The sequence below is a fragment of the Cervus elaphus genome, chromosome 9, assembly GCF_910594005.1.
Source record: "Cervus elaphus chromosome 9, mCerEla1.1, whole genome shotgun sequence".
Lineage (NCBI taxonomy): Eukaryota > Metazoa > Chordata > Mammalia > Artiodactyla > Cervidae > Cervus > Cervus elaphus.
Genome location: NC_057823.1, coordinates 7,212,841 through 7,239,977, shown reverse-complemented (window position 1 = coordinate 7,239,977; position 27,137 = coordinate 7,212,841). Strand labels below are relative to the sequence as shown.

Here is a 27,137-nt window from a genome sequence, read left to right as displayed (position 1 = left end):
AAAATTATTTTTTCAGTTTTGAATCCTTAAATTTTTGTATAGATTTTAGGATCTGCATCTTGAATTATGAAAAAACAAGCAGCTAGAATTTTGACAGAAATTTCATTGATTCTATAGATCAATATGGAGACTACGGCCATCTCAACAGTATTAAGTCTTCTGATCCATGAACATTGAATGTTTTTATATTAACATTTATTTAGAAATTCTTTAAACTCTTTCTAGAAGGCTTTATGGTTTTCAGTGTACAAAGCTTCCACTTCTATTTAAGAGTTTTATTCTTTTGATGCTACTGTAAATGGAATCATTTTATTAATTTCCCTTCAGTTGTTCAGTACTTCATATTTTCCAGTCTGGATACCTTTTATTTCTTTTCTTGCCTAATTTCCTTGGCTGGAGCTTCCAGCAAAATGCTGAATAGAAGTGACAGTACTGACAATCCTACATGCAGGGCAGCAAAGAGATACAGAGAACAGACTTTTGGACTCAGTGGGAGAAGGCAAGGGTGGAATGAGTTGAGAGAATAGCATTGAAACGTGTATATTACCATATGTAAGATATGTGACCAGTGCAAGTTTGACGCATGGAGCAGGGCACCCAAAGCTGGTGCTCTGGAACAACCCAGATTGATGCAGTAGGGAGGGAGATGGGAGGGGGGTTCAGGATGGTGGGGACACATGTATACCTGTGGCCGATTCATGTTTGATGTATGGCAAAAACCATCACATTATTGTAAAGTAATTATCCTCCAATTAAAATAAATTAATTGAAAAAAAAAAAAGAAGTGGTGAGAGCAGCCATCTTTGTCTTGTTCTTCATCTTATGGAGAAAGCATCCAGTAAGTCATTCACCATTAAGTAGGATGTTCACTGTGGGGGTTTTGCACACAGTCTTGATCACATTGAGGAAATCTTTTATATTCTAGTAGGCTTCTATAGGAAGTCTTCTATATTCTGCTAGTTTGTTGAATATTTTATTATGAAAAGGTATTGAATTTTTTCAAATGGTTTTCTGTTTCTATTGAGATTATAATGTAGACTTTGTTCTTAATCTATTAATATGATTTATAAAATTAATTGATTTTGGAATACTAATTTGACCTCGCATTTCTGGCATAAATCCCACTTGGTCATGGAGTATAACCCTTTTCCTTTGTTGCTAGATTCAGTTTGATAGTATTTTACTGAGAATATGTATAAATATATATATATAGCTACATAGTGGATGGGGACCTTAGTTCCCCAGGCAGAGGTTGAACCCATGCCCCCTGCATTGGAAGCACAGAGTCTTAACCACTGGACCACCAGGGAAGTCCGTTTACTGAGAATTTTTATGTATATATTTTATGAGACAATAATCTGTAATTTTCTTGTGATGATATTGTCTCTTTGGTATCAGGGAAATACCTCATAGAATGAATTGAGAAGTATCCCCTCCTCTTCTATTTCTGGAGGAATTTGTGAATAATACTAATTCTTTAAATTTCTGGTGGAATTTACCATTGAAGTCATCTGTGTTGTGCTGAGTGACCTCAGTAGTGTCTGATTCTTTGGAACCCTGTGGACTGTAGCCCACCAGGCTCCTCTGTCCACGGGGTTCTCCAGGCAAGAATACTGGAGTGGGTTGCCATGCCTTCCTCCAGGGGATCTTCCTGACCCGGGGATTAAACCTGCATCTCTTGTCTCCTGCATTGGCAGGCAGGTTCTTTACCACTAGCACCACCTGGGAAGTCATCTAGTCCTAGGCTTTTCTTTGTGGAAAGTCTTAAAAATCACTACTCCGATCTTTTGTAATGGATCTAATCAGACACTCTCTTTCCCCTTGAATCTGGGTTCTCTATGCCTTTCTCGGAGTCTGTCCATTTCGTTTATGTTATCTCATTTGTTGACATGCCATTGTTCATAGTATTCCCTCATAAATTTTTTTTTTTGGTAAATCATTTCAGATTCTTTTTTTCCCCCCACTGTCAGTCTAGTTAAAGATTTGTCAATTTTGTTGATATTTTCAAAGAACTAACTTTTGGTTATTTTCTCTATTTTGTATTCTATTCTTTTATTTTATTGATTCACTGTAATCTTTATCAACTCCTTCCTTTTGTTTATTTTGGGTTTAATTTCTTTTCTTTCCTATTGTTAAAGGTCATTGTTGATTTGAGAATTTTCTATTTCTTCATGTAGGTATTTGAAGTTATAAAGTTACTTTTAACACTTGTTTTAACAAATCATGTTTTGATGTGTTATGATGCTTTATGATGTTTTCATTTATCTCAAAGTATTTTCTAATTTACCTTGTCATATTTTCTTTGACCCACTGGTTATTTGCTTTCCATATATTTATAAATTCACCCATTTGTTATTTACTTCCCATATATTTGTAAATTTCTAAGATTTTATTCTATTATTCATTTCAGACAATTCCACTTTGGCTAAAGGGTATCAGTGATATGATTTCAATTCTTTAAATTTATTGAGGTTATTTTTTGACATCACATGTGGTCTATTCTAGAGAAGATCCCATGTGTTCTAGAGAGAAGTGTGTATTCTGCTGTTATTGGATGGAGCATTCCATAGACCTGAGGTCTAGTTGGTTTATGGTATTGTGCCAGTCTTGTTTGTCATTGTTTATCTTCAACTATATCTATTACTGAAATGGATTATTAAAGTATTCTTCTTGCCATTGTTATTGTCTATTTCTCCTCTTCAATTCTGTCAATTCTTGCTGCATGAATTTTAGACTATGTTTTCAATGGATATATGTTCATAATGAATTGCCTCTTTTATAATTTTTGAATGTCCTTTGTCTCTAGTAATATTTTTGTTTTAACATGCATTTTGCCTGGTACTGGTATAGCTACTCCAGTTCTTCCGTGGTTTCCTTGGTATTTTTTTTTTTTTTTACATTCTTTTACTGTTTGTATCTTTGAATTTAAAGTGTGTCACTTGGGGACAGTAAGTAGTAGGATCTTTGTTTTGTTTTATCTAGTCTGATAATGTCTGCATTTTAATTACATTTTAACCATTCATAATCTTTCTGTTGGTGAAGGGGTTATGATACTGCAAAAATTACTGTGACTCAGAGACATAAAATGAGCAAATGCTGTTGGAAAAATGGTACCAATAAGACTTTCTTGGCACTGGATTGCCACAAACCTTCAATTTGTTTTTTTAAAAAAAAGCAAAACCTGCAAAACATAATAAAGTGAGGCACAGTAAAATGAGATATGCCTGTATAAATCTTATCAAAATGGACTCCAGATTTAAATTAACTTAAATCAAGAATATATAGAAACTTTACTCCTTTACAGTTCTCTTTTCTCCCCCCTTTTGTTGTATTATTACTGTACATACTGCATGTGTCCTAAGTTGCTTCAGTTGTGTCTGACTCTTTGCGACCCTATGGACTGTGACCCACCAGGTTCCTCTGTCCATGGGATTCTCCAGGCAAGAATACTGAAGTGGGTTTCTCTGCCCTCCTCAAGAGGATCTTCCAGACCCAGGGATTAAACTTGAGCCTCTCATGTCTCCTGCATTGGCAGGCGGATTCTTTACCACTAGTGCCAGTTAGGAAGCCTGCGTGTGTGTGTGTGTTACAAACCCAATAACACATTGCTATAATTATTAATTTACATAATTGATGTCCTTTAAAGAATCTTAGGGAAGAAAGAAGAGCAAGCATACAGTTATAGTTCAGTCAGTTCAGTCCAGTCGCTCAGTTGTGTCCGATTTTTCGTGACCCCATGGACTGCAGCATGCCAGGCTTCCCTGTCCATCACCAACTCCCAGACCTTAGTCAAATTCATGTCCATTGCATCAGTGATGCCATCCAACCATCTCTTCCTTTGTTGTCCCCTTCTCCTCCCACCATGAATCTTTCCCAGTATCAGGATCTTTTCCAGTGAGTCAGTTCTTTGCATCAGGTGGCCAAAGTATTGGACTTTCAGCTTCAGCATCAGTCCTTCCAATGGATATTCAGGACTGATTTCTTCAGGATTGACTGGTTGGATTTCCTTGCAGTCCAAGTGACTCTCAAGAGTCTTCTCCAACACCACAGTTCAGAAGTATCACTTCTTCTGCATTCAGCTTTCTTTATAGTCCAACTCTCACATCCATGGGAGAAGGCAATGGCAACCCACTCCAATACTCTTGCCTGGAAAATCCTGTGGACAGAGGAGCCTTGTAGGCTGCAGTCCATGGGGTCACTAAGAGTCGGACATGACTGAGCAACTTCACTTTCACTTTTCACTTTCCTGCATTGGAGAAGGAAATGGCAACCCACTCCAGTGTTTTTGCCTGGAGAATCCCAGGGATGGGAAAGCCTGGTGGGCTGCCATCTATGGGTTTTCACAGAGGCGGACATGACTGAAATGACTTAGCAACAGCAGCAGCTCACATCCATACATGACTACTGGAAAAACCATAGCTTTGATCAGATGGACCTTTGTTGTCAAAGTAATCACTATGCTTTTTAATATTCTGTCTAGGTTGGTCATAGCTTTTCCTCCAAGGAGCAAGCGTCTTTTAGCTTCATGTCTGAAATCACCATCTGCAGTGATTTTGGAGTCCCCCCAAAATACAGCCTGTCACTGTTTCCCCATCTATTTGCCATGAAGTGATGGGACCAGATGCCATGATCTTAGTTTTCTGAATGTTGAGTTTTAAGCCAACTTTTTCACTCTCCTCTTTGACTTTCATCAAGAGGCTCTTTAGTTCTTTGCTTTTTGCCATAAGGGTGATGTAATCTGCTTATCTGAGGTTATTGATATTTCACTCAGCAACTTGATTCCAGCTTGTGCTTCATCCAGATCAACATTTCACATGACGTACTCTGTGTATAAGTTAAATAAACAGGGTGACAATATACAGCCTTGATGTTTTTGTTGTTCCACGTCCAGTTCCAACTGTGGCTTCTTGACCTGCATACAGATTTCTCAGGAGGCAGGTCAGGTGGTCTGCTTTGCCATCTCTTGAAGAATTTTCCACAGTTTATTGTGACCCACACAGTCAAAGACTTTGGCACAGTCAATAAAGCAGAAGTAGATGGTTTTCTGGAACTCTCTTGCTTTTTCGATGATCCAGTGAATGTTGGCAATTTGATCTCTGTTCCTCTACCTTTTCTAAAACCAGCTTGAACATCTGGAATTTCATGGTTCATGTACTGTTGAAGCCTGGCTTGGAGAATTTTGAGCATTACTTGCTAGCGTGTGAGATGAGTGCAATTGTACAGTTGTTTGAGCATTCTTTGGCATTGCCTTTCTTGGGGATTGGAATGAAAACTGACCTTTTCCAGTCCCGTGGCCGCTGCTGACTTTTCCAAATTTGCTGGCATATTGAGTCAGCCCTTTCACAGCATCATCTTTTAGGATTTGAAATAGCTCAGCTGAAATTCCATCACCTCCACTAGCTTTGTTCGTACTGATGCTTCCTAAGGCCCACTTGACTTCACATTCCAGGATGTCTGGCTCTAGGTGAGTGATCACACCATTGTGATTATCTGGGTTGTGAAGATCTTTTTTGTACAATTCTTCTGTGTATTCTTGCCACCTCTTCTTAATATCTTCTGCTTCTGTTAGATCCATACCATTTCTGTCCTTTATTGTGCTCATCTTTGTATAGAATGTTCCCTTGGTATCTCTAATTTTCTTGAAGAATCTCTAGTCTTTCCCATTCTATTGTTTTCCTCTATTTCTTTGCACTGATCACTAAGGAAGGCTTTCTTATCTCTCTTTGCTGTTCTTTGGAACTCTGAATTCAAATGGGTATATCTTTCCTTTTCTCCTTTGCTTTTTGCTCCTCTTCTTTTCTCAGCTATTTGTAAGGCCTCCTCAGACAACCATTTTGCCTTTTTGCATTTCTTTTTCTTGAGGATTGTCTTGATCACTGCCTCCTATACAATGTCATGAACCTCCATCCATAGTTCTTCAGGTACTTTGTCTACCAGATCTAATCCCTTGAAACTATTTGTCACTTCCACTGTATAATCATAAGGGATTTGATTTGGGTCATACCTGAATAGTCTAGTGGTTTTCCTTACTTTCTTCAGTTAAAGTCTGAATTTGGCAATAAGGGGTTCATGATCTGAGCCACAGTCAGCTCCCAGTCTTGTTTTTGCTGATTGTATGAACCAGTGAAGTTGCTCAGTCATGTCCGACTCTTTGCGATTCCATGGACTGTAGCCTACCAGGCTCCTCCATCCATGGAATTTTCCAGGCAAGAGTACTGGAGTGGGTTGCCATTGCCTTCTCCAGGGGATCTTCCCAACCTGGGGATCGAACCCAGGTCTCCCGCATTGGAGGCAAATGCTTTACTGTCTGAGCCACCAGGGAAGCCCTGGTATAGAGCTGATTGTATATTGCGGATTGTATAGAGCTTCTATATCTTTGGCTGTAAAGAATATAATCAGTCTGATTTCAGTATTGACCATCTGTTGATGTCCATGTGTAGAGTCTTCTCCTGTGTTTTTGGAAGAGGGTGTTTGCTATGACCATCACATTCTCTTGGCAAAACTCTGTTAGCCTTTGACCTGCTTTGTTTTGTACTCCAAGGCCAAATTTCTGTTTGGAATAAATTGCCTGTTAATCCAGGTATCTGTTGACTTCCTACTTTTGCATTCCAGTCCCATATAATGAAAAGAACATCTTTTTTGGGTGTTAGTTCTAGAAGGTATTGTAGGTTTTCATAGAACCGTTCAACATCAGCTTCTTCAGCATTCCTGGTTGGGGCATAGACTTGGATTACTGTGATATTGAATGATTTGCCTTGGAAACAAACAGAGATTATTCTGTCATTTTTGAGATTGTATCCAAGTACTGCATTTTGGGCTCTTTTGTAGACTATGATTTCTACTCCATTTCTTCTAAGGGATTCTTGCCCACAGTAGTAGATATAATGGTCATCTGAGTTAAATTCACCATTCCAGTCCATTTTAGTTCACTGATTCCTAAAATGCTGACGTTCACTCTTGCCATCTCCTGTTTGACCACTCCAATTTGCCTTGATTCATGGACCTAACATTCCAGGTTCCTAAGCAATATTGCTCTTTACAGTGTCAGACTTTACTTCCATCACCCGTCACATCCACAACTGGGTGTTGTTTTTGCTTTGGCTCCATCTCTTCATTCTTTCTGGAGTTATTTCTCCACTCTTCTCCAGTAGCATATTGGGCACCTACCAACCTGGGGAGTTCATCTTCCAGTGTCACCTTTTTGCCTTTTCATACTCTTCATGGGGTTCTCAAGGCAAGAATACTGAAGTGGTTTGCCATTCCCTTCTCCAGTGGACCATGTTTTTTCAGAACTCTCCACCATGACCTGCCCATCTTGGGTGGCCCTACATGGCATGGCTCATAGTTTCATTGAGTTAGACAAGGCTGTGGTCCATGTGATCACATTGGTTAGTTTTCTGTGATTGTGGTTTTCATTCTATCTGCCCTCTGATGAATAAGGATAAGAGGCTTCTGGAAGCCTTCTGTTGGGGGTGATATAAGACCCAATATGAGGAGCTGTGGTGGGGTCACAGGTCAAAGCCACACCACCCACATTTCCATTCCTTGGCCAGGCCCATCCATTTTGCAATTTTCCTTAGTTCTGTCATTTTTTGGATCCTTATCAGCAAATCTGTACATCAAAGGATCAGATGGGGCTGGTACTCCAGAAGCTGTCTTAATATATTTTCTATTAAAGTGGGTGATGATGGATGCATGAAAACCAGTGGCCAAGAGGTTCTACACTTCTCTGTGGATTCCATCCTTACAAAGCCAACCCCTCTGCTGGTCCCACTGGTGTCTCAAATGACTCACGGAGAGATAAACTGACCAGAGGGCTTCAGCACTCCCTCCAGGTTCTGCTCACCCATTGACGATGGGAAGTCTGAGATGTACACATTTGTGGGGTCCTGCTCTGTTGCTTTGCCGTCTATGCCTGCACACTACTGGCTCTCGGTGCTGTTACAGCTTTCTGTGTTGTGGAAGGACTGTCAAAAAGCTTTAGCCTTTGCATTTGTTTGTGGTCTTGCCCAGTATGGCCTTAGGGGAGACAATCTTGCCATATGGCTCACATGGACTAGGTCCTGGTCCTTGGTTCTCGGCTGTTATCGCCAGGCACAGAGATTGATTTTACTCTGTTGGTCATTAACAAATGCTCTCACTCACTGCTGCTGTTGGGAGTACTGTTGCTTGGTGGTGCCATCTGCTGAGACAATGACACATATGACCAACCTGAAATTTATGCCCAAGCTGAAGTTCACACGGTTGGGATGTTTGCTTCAGCTGTCTCTGAGCAACACCACGTGCTGCAGACTTCCGTGTTTGTTCAACCACCAAGCTGCATGTGAGGCGGGATACTGAAGGTTAGTTCTGGCCTTAGAATGTCAAAGGTCACTAAGAGGCCTCTTGAACAGGGCTCACTCTTATCTAATCATAGAGAAGTACTGCTCTCCCCTTCTCTAGGAATTCTATCATTCTGATGCTGCCATATCCCGGGCCTTTGCAACTGCCCCACCTCAGCTTTCCTGCCCTCAGCCCCTAGTTGCATTTTGAAAAATTATTGTGAATTTTCTACATAGAAAATCATATAAATAGAAAAGAATTTACTGCTTACTTTCTATTTTTAGAAAGCTTTTTTATTTCTTTTTCTTCTTTTGCTACACTGTCCAGGAACTCCAGGACAATACTGAATAGGAGTGGTGAGAACGGATGTCCCTGTCTTTCTGATCTTAAGAGGAAAGTATTAACTGTGATGTGAGTGGTAAGTGACTTTCTCTTTCACCCAAGAATCCTCTAGAAGTTGTGGGGTTTTTTCCTAGCTTTGAAGATGTTTTGGAGAAGCTGCACTTTTTATTACTGATTTTGATCTTTAAGCCATTATAGTCAGTGGATATGACCTGTATTATATAAAAAACTTGAAACTTGTTGAGATATTTCTCATAGCTTATTATAGGATTTATTTTAAAGATATTCTACCTATGTTTTAAAAGAATGTGTATTTTCTCCCCAGAGTTCACAGTTACAAATTTTAATTCAACATTACAATAACAGCACTTTTCTTTATTGATTTGTAAATGAGCTTTATTTCTGCTTTGCAAGCCCAAACCTCTTGTTTTGTAAAACTAGATTTCATTTAGTTCACGAGTTATCCCCAACCTGGGAAGGATGATGACTTTTGTTATGCCAAGGCGTTGACTTGGGAATGTTTCATCTCTGGTCATCTTTCATCTTGCAGATGTGCATGGACACATTCTTACTTTAATGGGATGCTGGTCATTCACTTCCACTGGTCTCTGGGCTCCATTCAGCTTCTCAGAGATATTCTCCGGGGGAATTCAAGTTGCCCTCAAGCACACCATCAATATGCTCAACACCAGTACACTTGCTAGTACCTATTGGGAAACTGGTTTTGATACTTTATGCCTACTTATTCTAGAAAAGGGAGTGTATTTCTATGGAGCTCTCATGTACAACACTTTTGTGGGGGCCTGGCTTCTCACAGCAACAAGGCACAGGGCCCTTTTGAGAGCTGTTTTGAGATGCATCTCTCTTGTTTTCCCTCAGTCATGTGCTCCTCAAGTTCAGACCATCTTTCTATATTCGAAAGGTAGAAGGGGATAGAATTATTTTAATTTTGAAAGAAAATAGATTTTTGTATTAGACATATAAACATTTGGTGAAAATACAGTTTTGTTACCTTCATAAAGATTAGATTAAATTTTTTATTATAATGAAATAGACATAGTTTAAAATCTAACATTTTAAACCATTTAAAGCGTACAGTTCAGTGGCATTAAATACACTCATAGTGTTGTGCAACCATCACCACCATCCATCTCCAGAACTTTTTATCTTCCCAAAGATACTGAAACTCTGTCCACATTAAACTAACTCCCCATTTCCTACCTCCCCTTGCCCTAAGTAACCACTGTTCCATTTACTGTCCCTATGAATTTTCCTATTGTAGGGATCTCCTATAAGTGGAATCATACAGTATTTGTTCTTTTGTATCTTGCTTATTTCACTCAGCATAATGTTTTCAAGGTTCATCAATATTTTTGTTGTTGTTGTCACTCAGTCATGTCTGACTCTGTGACCCCATGGACTGCAGCAGGCCAGGCTTCTCTGTCCTTCACTATCTCTCAGAGCTTGCTCAAACTCATGCTCATTGACTTGGTGATGCCATCCAACCATCTCATCCTCTGTCACCCCCATCTCCTCATGCCCTCAATCTCAGAGATTTTTCCAATGAGTCGGCTTTTCACATCAGGTGGCCAAAGTATTGGAGCAGAATGTATCAAAATTTCATTCATTTTTAAGATTGGGTCTAAACTGTTGTTAAAGACTTTCAATGAAATCTGAATTTTGATTTTTGTGTTTTACATTTTTGGAAGTTTTATTTGTTTCTTTTTTAATCTATGTCAAATTTACAGTTTCCAGTTGTTGCAGAAATTTACAAGCCTGGTTTTACCCCCTTGAACATAATAAGGATATTTGTTTTACAATTTACATTTGTTTTACTGAAGATCCAAGTATTTGGACTTTTTCAGGTCTGTTTTTCTTTTTTATTAAAAAAAATTTAGTGTTTAAAATCCTTTGGCAGGAATAATAGCTTTCAGTTGCTAATTATTTGGAATTCTATACCTTTCCCTGCTAATATCATGAAAGTATTTTGAAAGTCTGGAATGAGATTCAAGTTAGCTTATCTATACCAGATGAATTCTTTTTGGAAGGACTGACAGACTAAATTAATTAAAACAAGGAAAAAGACAGAAATAGAGAAAGGAAGAAAGGAAAGAAAGAAGGGAGAGAGGAAGAAAGGGAAGGAAGGAGGAAGGAAGAGAGAGAGAAGGAAGGAAGAAAAGAAACCCTTAGAACGAGATATTCAATAATTGTTCTTTTGTTTCAAATATACTTTTGATGTTTTATAATTTTCTGCATGAAACTTTTGCTGTTTTATCAGCATTGTTTTAGAATCCAAACATTTAGAAAAAAATAATGTTTATATATAATGAAAATAACATTACTATCTTCTATTCCAAAGCATCTGCACCCTTTGAGGAAATTAATATCTTCATTACCTACTAAAGAATACTGTCTATTCTATTCCTATGTTATTCTCCTTTATCTCTCTAAAATAGTTTATATCTAGTATAGTGTAACTTATTTACAATCTTTGAAAACTTTACAATTCAAAAACTTTTGCCTAATTTGCCTAATTATTACCATTTCACTGCCTTCAAACAGAGGCAAATATAACACGACCTGTGGGTCTCATCTAACATTTCACTTTCTACTTTAAGGTTTTGTTGAAGCACAGCTATGCTAATTTCTTTATTCAGATATTGCTTTAGGCTATTTTTGCCTACAGTGGCAGAATTGGGTAGTTGTGACAGAGACTGCATGATACACAAATTGTAACATATCTTTTATCTGACCCTTCACAGAAAAAGTTTGGAGACTCCTTCTTTAAAGGATTGTTGGCCACTGTATCTTACCAACTGTGGAGGTCTGAGTACTTCCTTTCCCGGATTTTTCAATTTTGAGAGAAGTATGGTTGAAATACAATATTATTGGATTGGCCAAATGCTTCATTCAGGTTTTCCTGTAAGATGTTACTAAAAAACCTTCACAAACCTTTTTGGCTAGCCCAATATATTAATTTCTGGTGTACAACATAGTGATTCAATATTTTTAAAGATGACACCCCACTTAAGGTATTTACAGATTAATGGCTTTATTTTCTGTGCTTTACAAAATATCCTTGTTACTCATTTATTCTATACATAGTAGTTTGTGTCACTTTATCTCATACAACTGTCTCCACTGTCCCCCTCCCCTCTCACCACTAGTAATCACTAGCTTGCTCTCTATATTTTAGATTCCACATATAAGTGATAATATAGAGTATTTGTCTTTCTCTGACTTATTTCACTAAGCATTATATTCTCTAGGTCCAACCATGTTGTTCCAAATAGCAGAATTTCATTCTTTTTTATGACTGAGCAATTGTCTATTGTGTGCGTGTATGCGTGTGTGTGTGTGTGTGTGTGTGTATAAAACATATTTTCTTTATCCATTCATCTGTTGATGGATACTTAGATTGCTTACCTATCTAGGATAATGAAAATAATTCTATGAACATTGGTGTTCATGAATCTTTCCAAATCAGTGTTTTTACTGGATCATAGGTAGTTCTACATTTAGTCTTTTGAGGAACTTCCACATTGTTTTCCATAGTGGATGCACCAATTTACAATTCCACCACATGTACTGAAGTTTCCTTGTCTCCACATCCTTGCCAATGTTTGTTATTTGTAGACTTCTGATAATAGGCATTTTGACTGATGCGAGGTGATACCTCATTGTGGTTTTGCTTTACATTTCTAAGATGATTAGGAATGTTAAGCTTTTTTTTTTTCATATACCTATTCAGTTCAGTTGAGTCACTCAATCATGTCTGATTCTGTGACCCCATGGACTGAAGTACGCCAGGCCTCTCTGTCCATCACCAGCTCCCGGAGCTTGTGCAAACTCATGTCCATTGAGTCGGTGATGCCATCTAACCACCTCACCCTCTGTCGTCCCCTTCTTCTCCCGCCTTCAATCTTTCCCAGCATCAGGGTCTTTTCCAATGAGTCAGTTCTTCCCACCAGATGGCCAAAGTATTGGAGTTTCTACTTCAGCATCAGTCCTTCCAGTGAATATTCAGGACTGATTTCCTTTAGGTTTGACCAGTTGGATCTCCCTGCAGTCCAAGGGACTCTCAAGAGCCTTCTTCAACACCACAGTTCAAGAGCATCAGTTCTTCAGTGCTCAGCTTTCTTTATAGTCCAATTCTCATATCCATACATGACTACTGGAAATACCATAACTTTGACTAGGTGGACCTTTGTTGGCAAAGTAATCTCTCTGCTTTTTAATATGCTGTCTAGTTTGGTCATAACTTTTCTTACAAGGAGCAAGCGTCTTTTAACTTCATGGCTACAGTCACCATCTGCAGTGATTTTGGAGTCCCCCCAAATAAAGTCTGTCACTGTTTCCATTGTTTCCCTATCTATTTGCCATGAAGTGATGGGACTGGATGCCATGATCTTAGTTTTCTGAATGTTGAGTTTTAAGCCAACTTTTTCACTCTTCTCTTTCACTTTCATCAAGAGGCTCTTTAGTTCTCTTTCTGCCATAAGGATGGTGTCATCTGCACATCTGAGGTTATTGATATTTCTCCCAGCAACTTGGTTTCAGCTTGTGCTTCATCCAGACTGGCATTTCTCATGAGATACTCTGCATATAAGTTAAATGAGCACAATGACAAGACACAGCCTTGATGTACTCCTTTCCAGATTTAGGACCAGTCTGTTATTCCATGTCAGTTCTAACTGTTGCTTCTTGACCTGCATACAGATTTCTCAAGAGGCAGGTCAGGTGATCTAGTATTCCCATCTCTTGAAGAATTTTCCACAGTTTATTGTGATCTACACAGTCAAAGGCTTTGGCATAGTCAATAAAGCAGAAATTGATGTTTTTCTGGAACTCTCTTGCTTTTTCGATAATCCAACAGATGTTGGCAATTTGATCTCTGGTTCCTATGCCTTTTCTAAATCCAGCTTGAACATCTAGAAGCTCATGGTTCACATACTGTTGAAGCCTGGCTTGGAGAATTTTGAGCATTACTTGCTAGCATGTGAGATGAGTACAATTGTGCGATAGTTCGAGCATTCCTTGGCATTGCCTTTCTTTGGGATTGGAATGAAAACTGACCTTTTCCAGCCCTGTGGCCACTGCTGACTTTTCCAAATTTGCTGGCATATTGAGTGTAGCACTTTCACAGCATCATCTTTTAGGATTTGAAATAGCTCAACTGAAATTCCATCACCTCCACTAGCTTTGTTCATAGTGATGCTTCCTAGGGCCCACTTGACTTTGCATTCCAGGATGTCTGGTTCTAGGTGAGTGATCACATCATCATGTTATCTGGATCCAGTGCTGTGCTGTAATGACTTTGAGGAGATACCCCTTGTCCAAGGACAGAGATGCCCCAGCGAGAAGGTAGGCCCTGGAGCAGTGGCTGTGTGGCACTGGAGTGGTGGCTGAGCTGGTGCTGGAGCAACTTCAAGAAGATATCCCATGTCCAAGGGCAAAGGAGAAGCCCCAGCAAGACAGTAGGAGGGGCAAAATCGTGTTTAGAATCAAACCCCATTCTGGCCAGAGATGCTCAGAGGGCTCAAACAAACCTTGTGCGCACCAGGACCCAGAGACCCCACAGAGACTGAGACAGAACTGTGTTTGAGTGTTTCCTGCGGAGGTGTGGGTCAGCAGTGGACTGCTGCAGGGGTAGGGGCTCTGGGTGCAGTATGGCATAAGCCCTCCTGGAGGAGGTCGCCATTAACCCCACAATAGAGCCACTAGAACTTACACAGGATTGGGAAAGCAGACTCTTGGAGGGCACAAACAAAACCTTGTGCACACCAGGACCTAGGAGAAAGGAGCAGTGATGCCACGAGAGACACCCAGACTTGCCCATGGGTGCCCAGGAGTCTCTGGTGGAGGTGTGGGTTGGCGGTGGCCTGCTGCAGGGTTGGGGGCACTGAGTGCATCAGTGTGTGCATGGGACCTTTTGAAGGAGCTCCCCATTGTCTTCATTACCTCCACCATAGTTTGGCCTCAGGTCAAGCAACAGGGAAAGAACACAGCCCAGCCCATCAACAGAAAATTGGATTGAAGATTTACTGAACATGGCCCCGCCCATCAGAACAAGACCCAGTTTCCCCTCAGTCAGTCTCTCCCAATAAGCCTCTTATCCTTATCCATCAGAGGGCAGATAGAATGAAAAGCATAATCACAGAAAACAAACCAATCTGATTGCACAGACCACAGCCTTGTCTAACTCAATGAAACTATGAGCCATGCCATGTAGGGCCACCCAAGATGGACAGGTCATGGTGGAGATTTCTGATCAAACGTGGTCCACTGGAGAAGGGAATGGCAAACCACTTCAGTATTCTTGCCTTGAGAACCCCATATACCTGTTGGCCATCTGTATACCTTCTTTGGAAAATTTTCTGTTCAGATCTTCTGCCAAATTTTTTAATTAAATTCTTTGCTTTCTTGATATTGAGTTATATGAGCTCTTTATATATGTTGGATATTAACTCTTAAAGGTTATGTCATTTTCATATATTTTCTCTCATTCAGTATGTTGTGTTTTGTTTTGCTGCTGGTTTCTTTTGTTCTGCAAAAGATTTTAAGTTTAATTAGGTCCCATTTATTGTTTAACTTTTGCCTTAGGAGACAGATTTCAAAATAAATATTGCTACTATTTATGTCAAAGAATGTTCTGCCTATGTTCTCTTCTAGGAGTTTTATGGTTTCAGGGTCTTACATTTTGGTCTTTAATCCACTTTGAATTTATTTTTGTATATGAGGTGAAGAAATGTTCCAATCTCATTTTTTTACATGTAGCTGTCCAGTTTTCACAGCCCCACTTGTTGAAGAGACAGTCTTTTCTCCATTGTATATTCTTGCCTTCTTTATCATAAATTGACCATAAGTGTGTGAGTTTATTTCTAGGCTCTCTGTTATATTGATCTGTGTGCCTGTTTTTGTGCCAGTACCATGCTGTTTTGATTACTGTTGCTTTGTAATATAGACTGAAGCCAGACACTGTAATACCTCAAGCTTTGTTCTTTTTTCTCAAGATTCCATTGGCAATTCAGGCTATTTCTGTGGTTTGATATACATTTTAGGATTACATGTGCTACTTCTGTGGAAAATGTCATGGATATTTTGATAGAGATTGCATTATATATGTAAATTGCTTTGGTAGTATGGACATTTTACTAATATTAATTCTTCCAACTCAAAACACTATGGTTTTTCCATGACTCTGGAATGGTTTTTCCATGACTATTGGAAAAACCATAGCTTTGACTATATGTACCTTTGTTGACAAAGTGATGTCTCTGCTTTTTAATACACTGTGTAGGTTCGTCATAGCTTTCCTTCCAAGGAGCAAGTGTCTTTTAATTTTATGGCATCTTTGTGTTGTTTCTGAACTTAGAGGAAAGACTTTCACTTTTTCACATTTGAGAATGATGTTAGCTAAGAGTTTGTCTTAAATGCCCTTTATTATATTCAGACACATTCCCTCTATACCAGCTTTGATGGGACTTGTTATCATGAATGAATGTAGAATTTTGTCAAGTGTGTTTTTTGCACCTATTGAGATAATCATGTGGTTTTCATCCTTCCTTTTGTTAATGTGATGTATCATATTAATTGAATTCACATTGTGAATATTGAATCATCCTTGCAACCCTGGAATAAATCCCACTTGATCATGATATACAATTTTTTTTATATATTGCTGGATTTGCTTCTTTTTCTTAACATATATATTTATATATATTATATATATATAATATAGTTGTAGCTGTATATATGTAGTTGTATTTGTATATAGTTGTATATATATATAATATAGTTGTATAATATAGTATAGTTGACTTACAATGTTTCAGGTGCACGGCAAGGTGATTCAGTTATACAAATACACATATTATTTTTGAAATCATTTTCCATCATAGGTTACTACAAGATATTGAATAGAGTTCCCTGTGCTATTCAGTAAACCTTTGTTGCTTGTTGAATATCTATTTTAATTAGAAATCTAAAAAATAAAAAGAAATCTAGCATTCTGTTCATCCTAAGTCAAAGAAGTAGAATCAAAATGTCATAATTTTTTAGTTAGGCAAAAGTTCATGTTTTCTAAAATATATATATTATACATATTTATATATATGTATACAAAAGCTTTTCTATTACACTTCATAAAGGCTTGAGAAAGAACATCAAAAAAAGAAGAGATGGAGAAATTGGAAAACATAAACTAAATGAAATGGGAACACTGAATATGAAACAGAAAATGTGAAACAAACTAGATAAAAATAAAAGATTATCATATAGTCCAGTTGTTTTTAAACATGACTGCTCATTAGAAACATATCTGGAGCTCTGGAGGAAAAAAGCAGTACCTGGGCATTTGTATTTTTCAAAAAATTTCAAGATAATTCTGATACCCATATAGATTTTAAAAAGTGATTACAGGTTTTTCTACTAAATCGTACTTTTGGTGATAGAGAGTTCTATAATTTTTCTGTTGTCCAATCATGATACAATGCTATTAAGTGAGTTATAGTTACATAATTACAATAGTAAAAGATGTTTGTCAGTTTTCACAATCAATAGACAAAAAAAAAAAAAAAAAAAAAAAACAATTACAATCCATAATGGGAACAGAATTAACTTAACAATGTAAAATAATTACATACAATTTGGGGGGCCAAGCAGAGAAATGTGGTACATGGAAGTGCACTTGTTTTCATCCATCCAGCCAGTCTATGTCTTTTGGTTTGTGCAATTAATCCATTTACATTTAAGGTAATTATTGGTATTGAAGGGAGGAGAAGGGGACGACAGAAGATGAGATGGTTGGATGGCGTCACCGACTCGATGGACATGAGTCTCAGTAAGCTCTGGGAGTTGGTGATGGACAGGGAGGCCTGGTGTGCTGCAGTCCATGGGGTGGCAAAGAGTCGGACATGACTGAGTGACTGAACTGAACTGATGATCCTATTATCGTTTTCTTGTTTTCGGTTTATTTTCTGAAGGTGTTTTCTTCTCTTGTGCTCCTTTAGCATTTGTTGTAAAGTTGGTTAGATGGTGCTGAATCCTCTTAACTTTAGCTTGTCTGGAAAGCTTTTGATTTCTTCATCAAATCTGAAGGAGAGTCTTTCTGGGTAGAGTATTCCTGGTTGCAGTTTCTTTTCTTTCAACACTTTAAATACATCATGCCATTCCCTTCTGGCTTGCAGAGTTTCTGTTGAGAAATCAGCTGATAGCCTAATGGGAGTTCTCTTGTATGTTATTTGTTGCTTCCCCCTTGTTACTTTTAATATTTTATCTCTGTCTTAATTTTTGTCAGTTTGATTACTATGTGCCTTGGTGTATTCCTCCTTGGGTTTATCCTGCCTGCGACTCTGTGCTTCCTGGACTTGGATTATTTCCTTTCCCACGTTTGGGAAGTTTTCAACTATTATCTCTTCAGATATTCTGTCAGGTCCTTTCTCTCTTCTCCTTCTGGGACCCCTATATACTGTGAATGTTGGTGCGTTTAATGTTGTCCCAGAGGTCTCTTAGACTGTCTTCATTTCTTTTCATTCTTTTTTTTTTTTTTCTATATTCTGTTCTGCGGCAGTGATTTCCACCATTCTGTCCTCTAGGTCATTTATCTGTTTTTTCTGCTTTAGTTATTTTTCTATTGATTCCTTCTAGTGTATTATTCATCTGTTTGTTGTCCTTTAGTTCTTCTAGGTCTTTGGTAAATATTTCTTGTATCTTCTCAATCTTTGCCTCCACTCTTTTTTCTGAGATCTTGAATCATCTTCACTGTCATTATTCTGAATTGTTTTTCTGGAAGGTTGCCTATATCCACTTCATTTAGTTGTTCCTCTGGGGTTTTAATCTTGTCCCTTCATCTGGGACATAACTATCTGCTTTTTCATCATGATTAACTTTCTGTAATGTGGTTTTTGTGTGTGTGTGTGTGTGTAATGTGGTTTTTGTTTTAGCCATTGTGAGACTATGCTTCTTCTATCTGCCCTCTGATGGATGAGGCCAAGAGGCCTGTGTAAGCTTGTTGATGGGAGGGACTGGTGATGAGAAAAACTGGGTCTTTCTCTGGTGGGCAGGGCCTTGCTCAGTAAAGATTTAATCCAATTTGCTGGTGAGGGCTTCCCTGGTGGCTCAGATGGTAAAGAATCTGCCTGCAATATGGGAGACCTGGGTTCTATCCCCTGGGTCAGGAAGATCCCCTTTGAGAAAGGAATGGCAACCCATTCTAGTATTCTTCCTTGGGAATCCCATGGACAGAGGAGCCTGGTGGTCTACAGTCCACGGGATAACAAAGAGTCAGACATGACTAAGTGACTAACACTTTCAGATCTGCTGATGGGTGGGGTTGTACTCCCTCCCTGGTAGTTGTTTGGCCTGAGGTGACCCAGCCTTGGGGCCTATGGGCTCTATAGTAAGGTTAATGTGACCCCCAAGAGAGTTTATGCCAAGGGGGACCTTCCTGGCCTGATGTTGCCAGTGACCCCATCCCTGTGTTGAGCTCCTGCTGACCCATGCCTCCACAGGAGGCCCCCCAACACGCAGGTAGTTTTGGTTCAGCCTCCTAGAGGGTCATTGATCATTTCTTCTGGGTCTTTGTGTGCACAAAATTTGGTTTGTGCCCTCCAAGACTGGAGTCTGTGTTTCCCCCAGTCCTCTAGAAGTCCTATAATCAAATCCCACTGGCCCTCAAGGCCAGATTTCCTGGCAATTCCCAACCCTTTTGTCAGATCACCAGACTGGGAAGCCTGACATGGGGTTCAGAACCTTCACAACAGTGCAAGAAGTTCTTTGGTATTATTGTTCTCCAGTTTGTGGGTCATCCACCTGGAGGGTATGGGATTTGATTTTACTGTGATTGTGCCCCTTCTACCATCTCTCTGTGACTTCTTCTTTGTCGTTGGACATGGGGTATCTTTTTTGGGTGGGTTCCGGCGTCCTCTGAACAACCTCCTGTAGATGGTTGTTCAACAGCTAGTTGCAGTTTTGGTGCTTTCACAGGAGGAGATGAGTTCACATCCTTCTACTGCGCCATCTTGAACTGGAACTGATTTTAATATTGATTTTTATATTTATAGGAACATGAAATAGCCTTTACTATTAATTCTGATGACAAATATATAACAGACTATTCCATTATTAATGACTTATTTCACATTTCATTTTGCATTTTTAAAATTTGTAACATACCATCAATTTCCAGATATTTAAGAAAACAATTTATCTCCATTTTATTTTTTAATTTAATTTTTATTTTATCCTGGAATATAGTTGGTTTATAAAGTGTTAGTTTCAAGTGTACAGCTAAGTGATTCAGTTATACCAATACATTGGTGTTCAGTCACTGAGTCATGTCCCACTCTTTGTGACCTCATGAACTGCAGCACACCAGGCTCTTCTGTCCTCCATTATCTCCCAGAGTTTGCTCAAATTCATGTCTGTTGATTGGGTGATGCTATCTAACCATTTTATTCTCTGTCACCCTCTTCTCCTCCTGCCTTCAATCTTTTCTCACGTTGCGATCTTTTCCAATGAGTCAGCTCTTTGGATCAGGTGACCAAAGTATTGATGCTGAAGCTTTAGCATCAGTCTTTCCAATGAATATTCAGGCTTGATTTTTTTTTTTTTAGGATTGACTGTTCCTTTAGGAACTGGTTTGATCTCCTTGCTGTCCAAGGGACTCTCAAGAGTCTTCTCCAGCCCCACAATTTGAAAGCAACAATTCTTCAGTACTCAGTCTTCTTTATGGTCCAACTCTCAGATTTGTACATGACTACTTGAAAAATCATAGTTTTGACTATATGGACCTTTGTTGACAAAGTGGTGTCTCTGCTTTTTCATACACTGTCTAGGTTAGGTTTGTTATAACTTTCCTTCCAAGGAGCAAGCATCTTTTAATTTCAGGGCTGCAGTCACCGTCTGCAGTAATTTTTGGAGCCCAAGAAAATAAAGTCTGTCACTGTTTCCATTGTTTCCCCATCTATTTGCCAAGAACTGATGGGACCAGATGCCATGATCTTTGTTTTTTGAATGTTGAGTTTTAAGCCAGCTTTTTCACTCTCCTCTTTCACCTTCATCAAGAGCCTCTTTAGTTCCTCTTTGCTTTTTGCCATAAGGGTTTTGTCATCTGCATATCTGAGGTTATCTCCCAGCAATCTTGATTCCAGCTTGTGTTTCATTCACCCCAGCATTTTGCTTGATGTACTCTGCATATAAGTTAAATAAGCAGGGTGACAATATACAACCTTGACGTACTCCTTTTCCTATTTGGAACCAGTCTGTTGTTCCGTGTCCAGTTCTAACTGTTGCTTCTTGACCCTGCATATAGGTTTCTCAGGAGACAGGTAAGGTGGTCTGGTACTCCCAACTTTTTAAGAATTTCTCACAGTTTGTTGTGATCCACACAGTCAAAGGCTTTAGCATAGTCAATGAAGCAGAAGTAGATGTTTTTCTGGAACTCCCTTGCTTTCTCCATGATTCAGTGAATGTTGGCAATTTGATCTCTGGTTCCTCTGCCTTTTTAAAAATATTTTGTTGTAAATTTTTAATTTTTTTAATTGAGAGGACCATATTACCTTGTTTACAATTATTGGAAATATCCATATTTAAACTAAAAGTTTTAAAGTATGATGTGTGAGGTAGAGTTCTTGTTTTATTTTTCTTCTTATGGATAGACTATTTTCCAAGTATCTTTTATTGAAAATCTCCTCTTCCTGTTGATTTCCCATGCCACTGCAGTTAAGTATCAAAAGTCCATATATATTTAAAGCTCTATATCTTGAGCTCTATTCCATTATCAATTATCCATTACCAATCCATTTTTTTTGGTCTCAGCATATGCACTACTGAATTTTAATTACTATAACATCATAATGAGATTTTGTATCTTGAGGGTAAATTTATCTGCCATATTCTTCTTAGACTTTACCCTTCCACATGAATTATAAACTTTAAAACAAGTTTTTAATGTACATTTACAATTATGTCAGGATTTTGATTGAAGTTTCATTATATAGATTAATTTAAAGATAATTATATTTATATCCATGAACATTGGGTATCTCACCATCTTTAATTTATCTCATCCCTTGTTGGTTTATCCTAAATACTTGAATATTTCTGTTGTTAGGTTAATGTTGTCATCTTTTAAAATTTGTGTCCCAGGTGTTTTTGCTTATGAATACACATATGATAGTTTATATTTGATCTTCAGTCTAGCCAATTTGCTAAATTTCTCTCTCTTTTTTTTTAATTGAAGGAAAGTTGCTTCACAATGTTTTGCTTTCTGCCATACAACAATGCGAATCAGTCGTAATTATACATATATTCCCTCCCTTGCAAGCCTCCTTCCCTTTCCCCATCCCACCCTTTAGGGTGTCACAGAGTACCAGGCTGTATTCCCTGTGTTATGTAGCTGCTTCTCACTAGCTGTTTTTACACGTGATAGTTGTATATACGTTAATGCTACTTTCTCAGTTTGTCCCACCCTCCCCTTCTCCAGCTGTCCCTGCTAAACTTTTCTACTACAAGAATAATTTGTCTTTAGAGTCTTCTGACTTCTCGATGTAGAAAACCAGATCGTATATATATGACGCACTTATTTCCTCTCTTCCACTTCTTTTCTCGGTTTCTTTGTTGCAGGAATGTAATGATAGAAATAATAAAATTATTATTAGAGCAACAATTCTATTAATAGAATAAGAGAGCTTATTTCAATAGAAAAGGCATTTAATAATCACCATTATAAACACATTATTAAAAAATCTTAGTAAAGTAGTAACAGAAGGGAAATTTCCTAACTTGACCAAGAGTATTAAAAAAAAAAAAAAAGAAACCCCCCCACCACCAACAAAGCCTGCCTCAAACATCATTATAACTGAGAAGGAGTTTTGTGCATTTATTATGAAATAAGGATAAGAAAAGATGCTATCACCATTCAGTTTAACGTTGGGGAGAAGTTAGAAGAATTCATTCAAAGACTGAGAATAAGAAAAGATGCTATTGTCATTCTATTTGACACTGGGGAAAACTTCGGGCATTTCCTCTCAAGTTGGGAGTTAGAAAAAGTGCTATCGCCATTCTATTTTGCATTGCTTTGGATCTACTCACCTGACTTTCTGCCTCAGCACTGATCCCTGTCGATTTCAGCTATGACTGTTCCTATACTTGCTGGTACTTTCATTTTCAAGAAGTGAAAATGTAAGCACTTTTGTCTCCACCATGAAGCATAGGTGCATGGATAAGACTTGGTACATGAGTGCATGTTGCTCTAGTGTGATTTACATCCATTCATGCTCAGTGATGAGTGTTTCTGGTTTGCTGGTTATGCCTCATGTTTTCCACTGGGGCTTGAAGAAATCAAAGAAAGTGTTCCTCTAGTTCAGCAGCTCTTAGCCCTTCTTCCAGCAGGCATAAGTACAGAGTTTCTCCAGGAAATTGAAATGCACCTGTATCCTGTTGCTCTTTTTTGCAGTTTTTAGAGTCTTTACCTAGGAAAAATCCAAGGTAACAATTATATGTGCCAAGATGACAGAACAAAGGTTTCTTCTTCTATGAGTGCCATCAAGGATTGTGGATGGTTGTGAGAGAAATGAGAGTTGAAAGCTAATGGTGTTCAAATGTTCTAGCTCTTTAAGGTACTACTTTTACTAAATAGAAACTTGCCTTTATGTCTAAGTATGGGACACTAGTTATTAACCCCAGAAATATGACTGCACACTCTGATCTTGATTATGGGAAAGCCTCTGTAAGAGTTTACCTGGGGCAAAGAAGCAAAAGCAGAAAAGGCCAGAATCCTGAGACCTAAAGCTAGTGACAACAGCCTAGGGCCACAAGAACTTATTAGAGCACAATGACCCAAGGTTGTGGGAATTGCAGCCATGGGCATCCCTGGTCGGCTAGTCTGAGGACAAGTGTCCTCTCTTTCTCAGCTCTCCTTTGTCCTGTGGGACTTACAGCTCTGCAGGATGGTATTGGTTAACTCTGCGCACAGAGAAACATAACCCCTGGGCTCTGCAGCCCAGTTAGGAGGAGAGGTGAGATATGTCTCTAGGGCATTAACATTATGGAAAGAGACAACTTGTAAGCTGGCCAGACACAGACCTTGCTTGGTTTCCAGCATAGCCACACTGGGAACTTGGCCATGAATTCCTTGGAACTGAGATGTGGGGGTGGGAGACAGGTAAGCTCACTCTTTTCCAGCTCAAAGCAAAATCTTTCTTTTTTCCCAGGGTGCTGAGCTTACAAAACAAACAAACAAACAAAAAACCAAAAAAACAGCTACAAATTGGAATGAAGATCTGGCCTAAATTTCTCAAGGATAAATGGAAACATGCCATATTCTCATATTTCATTAATGCTGCCAGCCATATTGAATGGGTTCCTATGCCTGCAAGAGATGTTTCACTATCCATCTGTTCCACCCAACCCACTCAAAATATAGGCATTGGCCCTGTGGGCAAATTCAGCAAATTCAGTGACAATGCTTGTCTCTTTAGCATGATGTGAAGGGCTCATCCACCTTTCTGAAGACCTTCCTTCCCAAGCTCCTTCCGCATCAATCTGCTGCCCTTGCCTTTTTGAATAGGGTGGGCATTCTTCCTCAAATTGCTGTTTGATTTCTGTCAACCTCATGGACTGTCCAAAGAGTCAGGGCTCTCCGTAGGAGTGGGTGCTCCAGCCTGGGGGTCAGGTGAGGGACTGAAGGAGAGAGTTCAGGATTTCAGACACCCCTTAAGGTCAGGCATGGAGAAACATGCCCTTCCCAAGCCTTGAAGGGTGGTGGTCCTTGAAGCACACTGACGGAATGCAAGATTTCCAGGGATTGGATTGGAGAAAGAATAGTCTTTTCCGAATGATAATTACCCCTTGGTATTGATAGATTCCTTAAAGGTTTATGAAATTATAGTCCCTAGGATTTCTGCATTTGACTTTGTGCCATCAAGACTCCATGATGTCTTTACATATACATGAGTGGGATCCATATATGTAGCCACTGGAACTTTGTGAGAACCAAGTAATGCATCTTGAAATGAAAAGAGGAGCTCTGTGCAGCAAATCTTTTAAATGACACCACAAGTGTGTTGGAATGACAGCGCTGACTTACCTCCCAACTTAAAAGGGGGAACCAAAGATGCATTTTCTCTTCTTGAAAGGATGAAAGAAGAACTGAAATTGCGTCACTACAGAAATAAGGATAATGATCATACTACATTAAATGTACAATGTATTTCTCATTAAAACACTTAAAAATTTATGGATGCATAGTATTTATCATATTCTTAAGGGAAAATCCCAGATGCATTCCTCATCACTTTACCATCTGAGCCACCAGGGAAGTCACCCATAAAGCAACTAATCCACTGAATAACCTGTTATGAAATTATTAGGCCAACATCAGACAGTAGAAAATAACCTGAGGACTTGGGAAAGAATGACTTTAAATTCTTCTTGATAGTTTAAATATAGAAACAAACTCTAAGGAATCAATGTGATTTAGTGAAACTGACCAAGAAAAATAAAGGAAGAAAACACAAATTACTAAACTTAGGAATGAAAGCAGAGTCGTCACTAGCAACCCTAAAGAAATAAAAAGTATTATAAGGGAAACCAAGAACAAATACACTAACACATAATGTAAATGAACTGAACAATTTCTTTTTTTTTTAATTTATATTTTTTAATTGAAGGATAATTGCTTTACAGAATTTTGCTGTTTTCTGTCAAACCTCAACATGAATCAGCCATAGGTATACATATTCCCCTCCCTTTTGAACCTCCCTCCCATGTCCCGCCCCATCCCACCCCTCTAGGTTGATACAGAGCCCCTGTTTGAGTTTCCTGAGACATACAGAAAATTCCCTTTGGCTCTCTATTTTCATATGGTACTATAAGTTTCCATATTACTCTTTCCATACATCTCACCCTCTCCTCCCCTCTCCCCATGTCCATAAGTCTAGTCTCTATGTCTGTTTCTCCTTTGTTGCCCTATAAATTCTTCAGTGCCATTTTTCTAGATTCCATATATACGTGTAGGAATATGGTATTTATCTTTCTCTTTCTGACTCACTTCATTCTGTATAGTAGGTTGTAGGTTCATCCATCTCATTAGAACTGACTCAAATGGTTCCTTTTTTATGGCTGAGTAATATTCCATTGTGTATATGTACCACAACTTCTTTATCCATTCATCTGTCAATGGATATCTAGGTTGCTTCCATGTTCTAGCTATTGTAAATAGTGCTGTATTGAACAATGGGATCCATGTGTCTTTTTCAATTTTGGTTTCCTCAGAGTATATTCCTAGGAGTGGGATTGCTGGGTCATATGGTGGTTTTATTTCTAGTTTTTTAAGGAATCTCCATACCGCTTTCCATAGTGGCTGTACCAATTTACATTCCCACCAACTGTGCAAAAGCATTCCCTTTTCTCCACACCCTCTCCAGCATTTATTGTTTGTAGATTTTTTTTGATGATGGCCATTCTGACTGGTGTGAGGTGATATCTCATTGTGGTTTTGATTTGCATTTCTCTAATAATGAGTGAGGAGATCCAGCCAGTCCATCCTAAAGGAGAGCAGTCCTGGGTGTTCATTGGAAGGACTGCTGCTGAAGCTGAAACTCCGATACTTTGGCCACCTCATGTGAAGAGTTGACTTATTGGAAAAGACCCTGATTCTGGGAGGGATTGGGGGCAGGAGGAGAAGGGGATGACAGAGGATGAGATGGCTGGATGGCATCACCGACTCGATGGACATGAGTTTGAGTAAGCTCCGGGAGTTGGTGATAGACAGGGAGGCCTGACATGCTGTGATTCATGGGGTCACAAAGAGTCAGACACAACTGAGCGACTGACCTGAACTGAATAATGAGCGATGTTGAGCATCTTATCATGTGTTTGTTAGCCATCTGTATGTCTTCTTTGGAGAAATGTCTGTTTAGGTCTTCTTCCCACTTTTTGATTGGGTTATTTGTTTTTCTAGCATTGAATTGTATGAGATGCTTATATATTTTGGAAATTAATCCTTGTCAGTTGTTTCATTTGCTATTATTTTCTCCCATTCTGAGGGTTGTTTTTTCACCTTGCTTATAGTTTCCTTTGCTATGAAAGAGCTTTTAAGTTTAATCAGGTCCCACTTGTTTACTTTTGCTTTTATTTCCATTACTCTAGGAGGTGGGTCATAGAGGATCTTGCTTTGATTTATGTCATTGAGTGTTCTTCCTGTTTTCCTCTAAGAGTTTTATCGTTTCTGGTCTTACATTTACGTCTTTAATCCATTTTGAGTTTATATTTGTGTATGGTGTTAGGAAGTGTTCTAATTTCATTCTTTTACATGAAACTGTCAAGTTTCCCCAGCACCATTTATTGAAGAGGCTGTCTTTGCCCCATTGTATATTCTTGCCTACTTTGTCAAAAGTAAGGTATCCATAGGTGCATAGGTTTATTTGTGGGCTTTCAATCTTGTTCCATTAGTCTATACTTCTGTTTTT

The 27,137-nt window shown here is 38.7% G+C and overlaps 1 pseudogene; it reads right to left on the bottom strand.

The window, feature by feature from the left end:
* Positions 1-380: 380 nt before the first annotated feature.
* Positions 381-23,770, bottom strand: LOC122699461 (annotated as a pseudogene).
* Between the last annotated feature and the right edge of the window lie 3,367 nt (positions 23,771-27,137).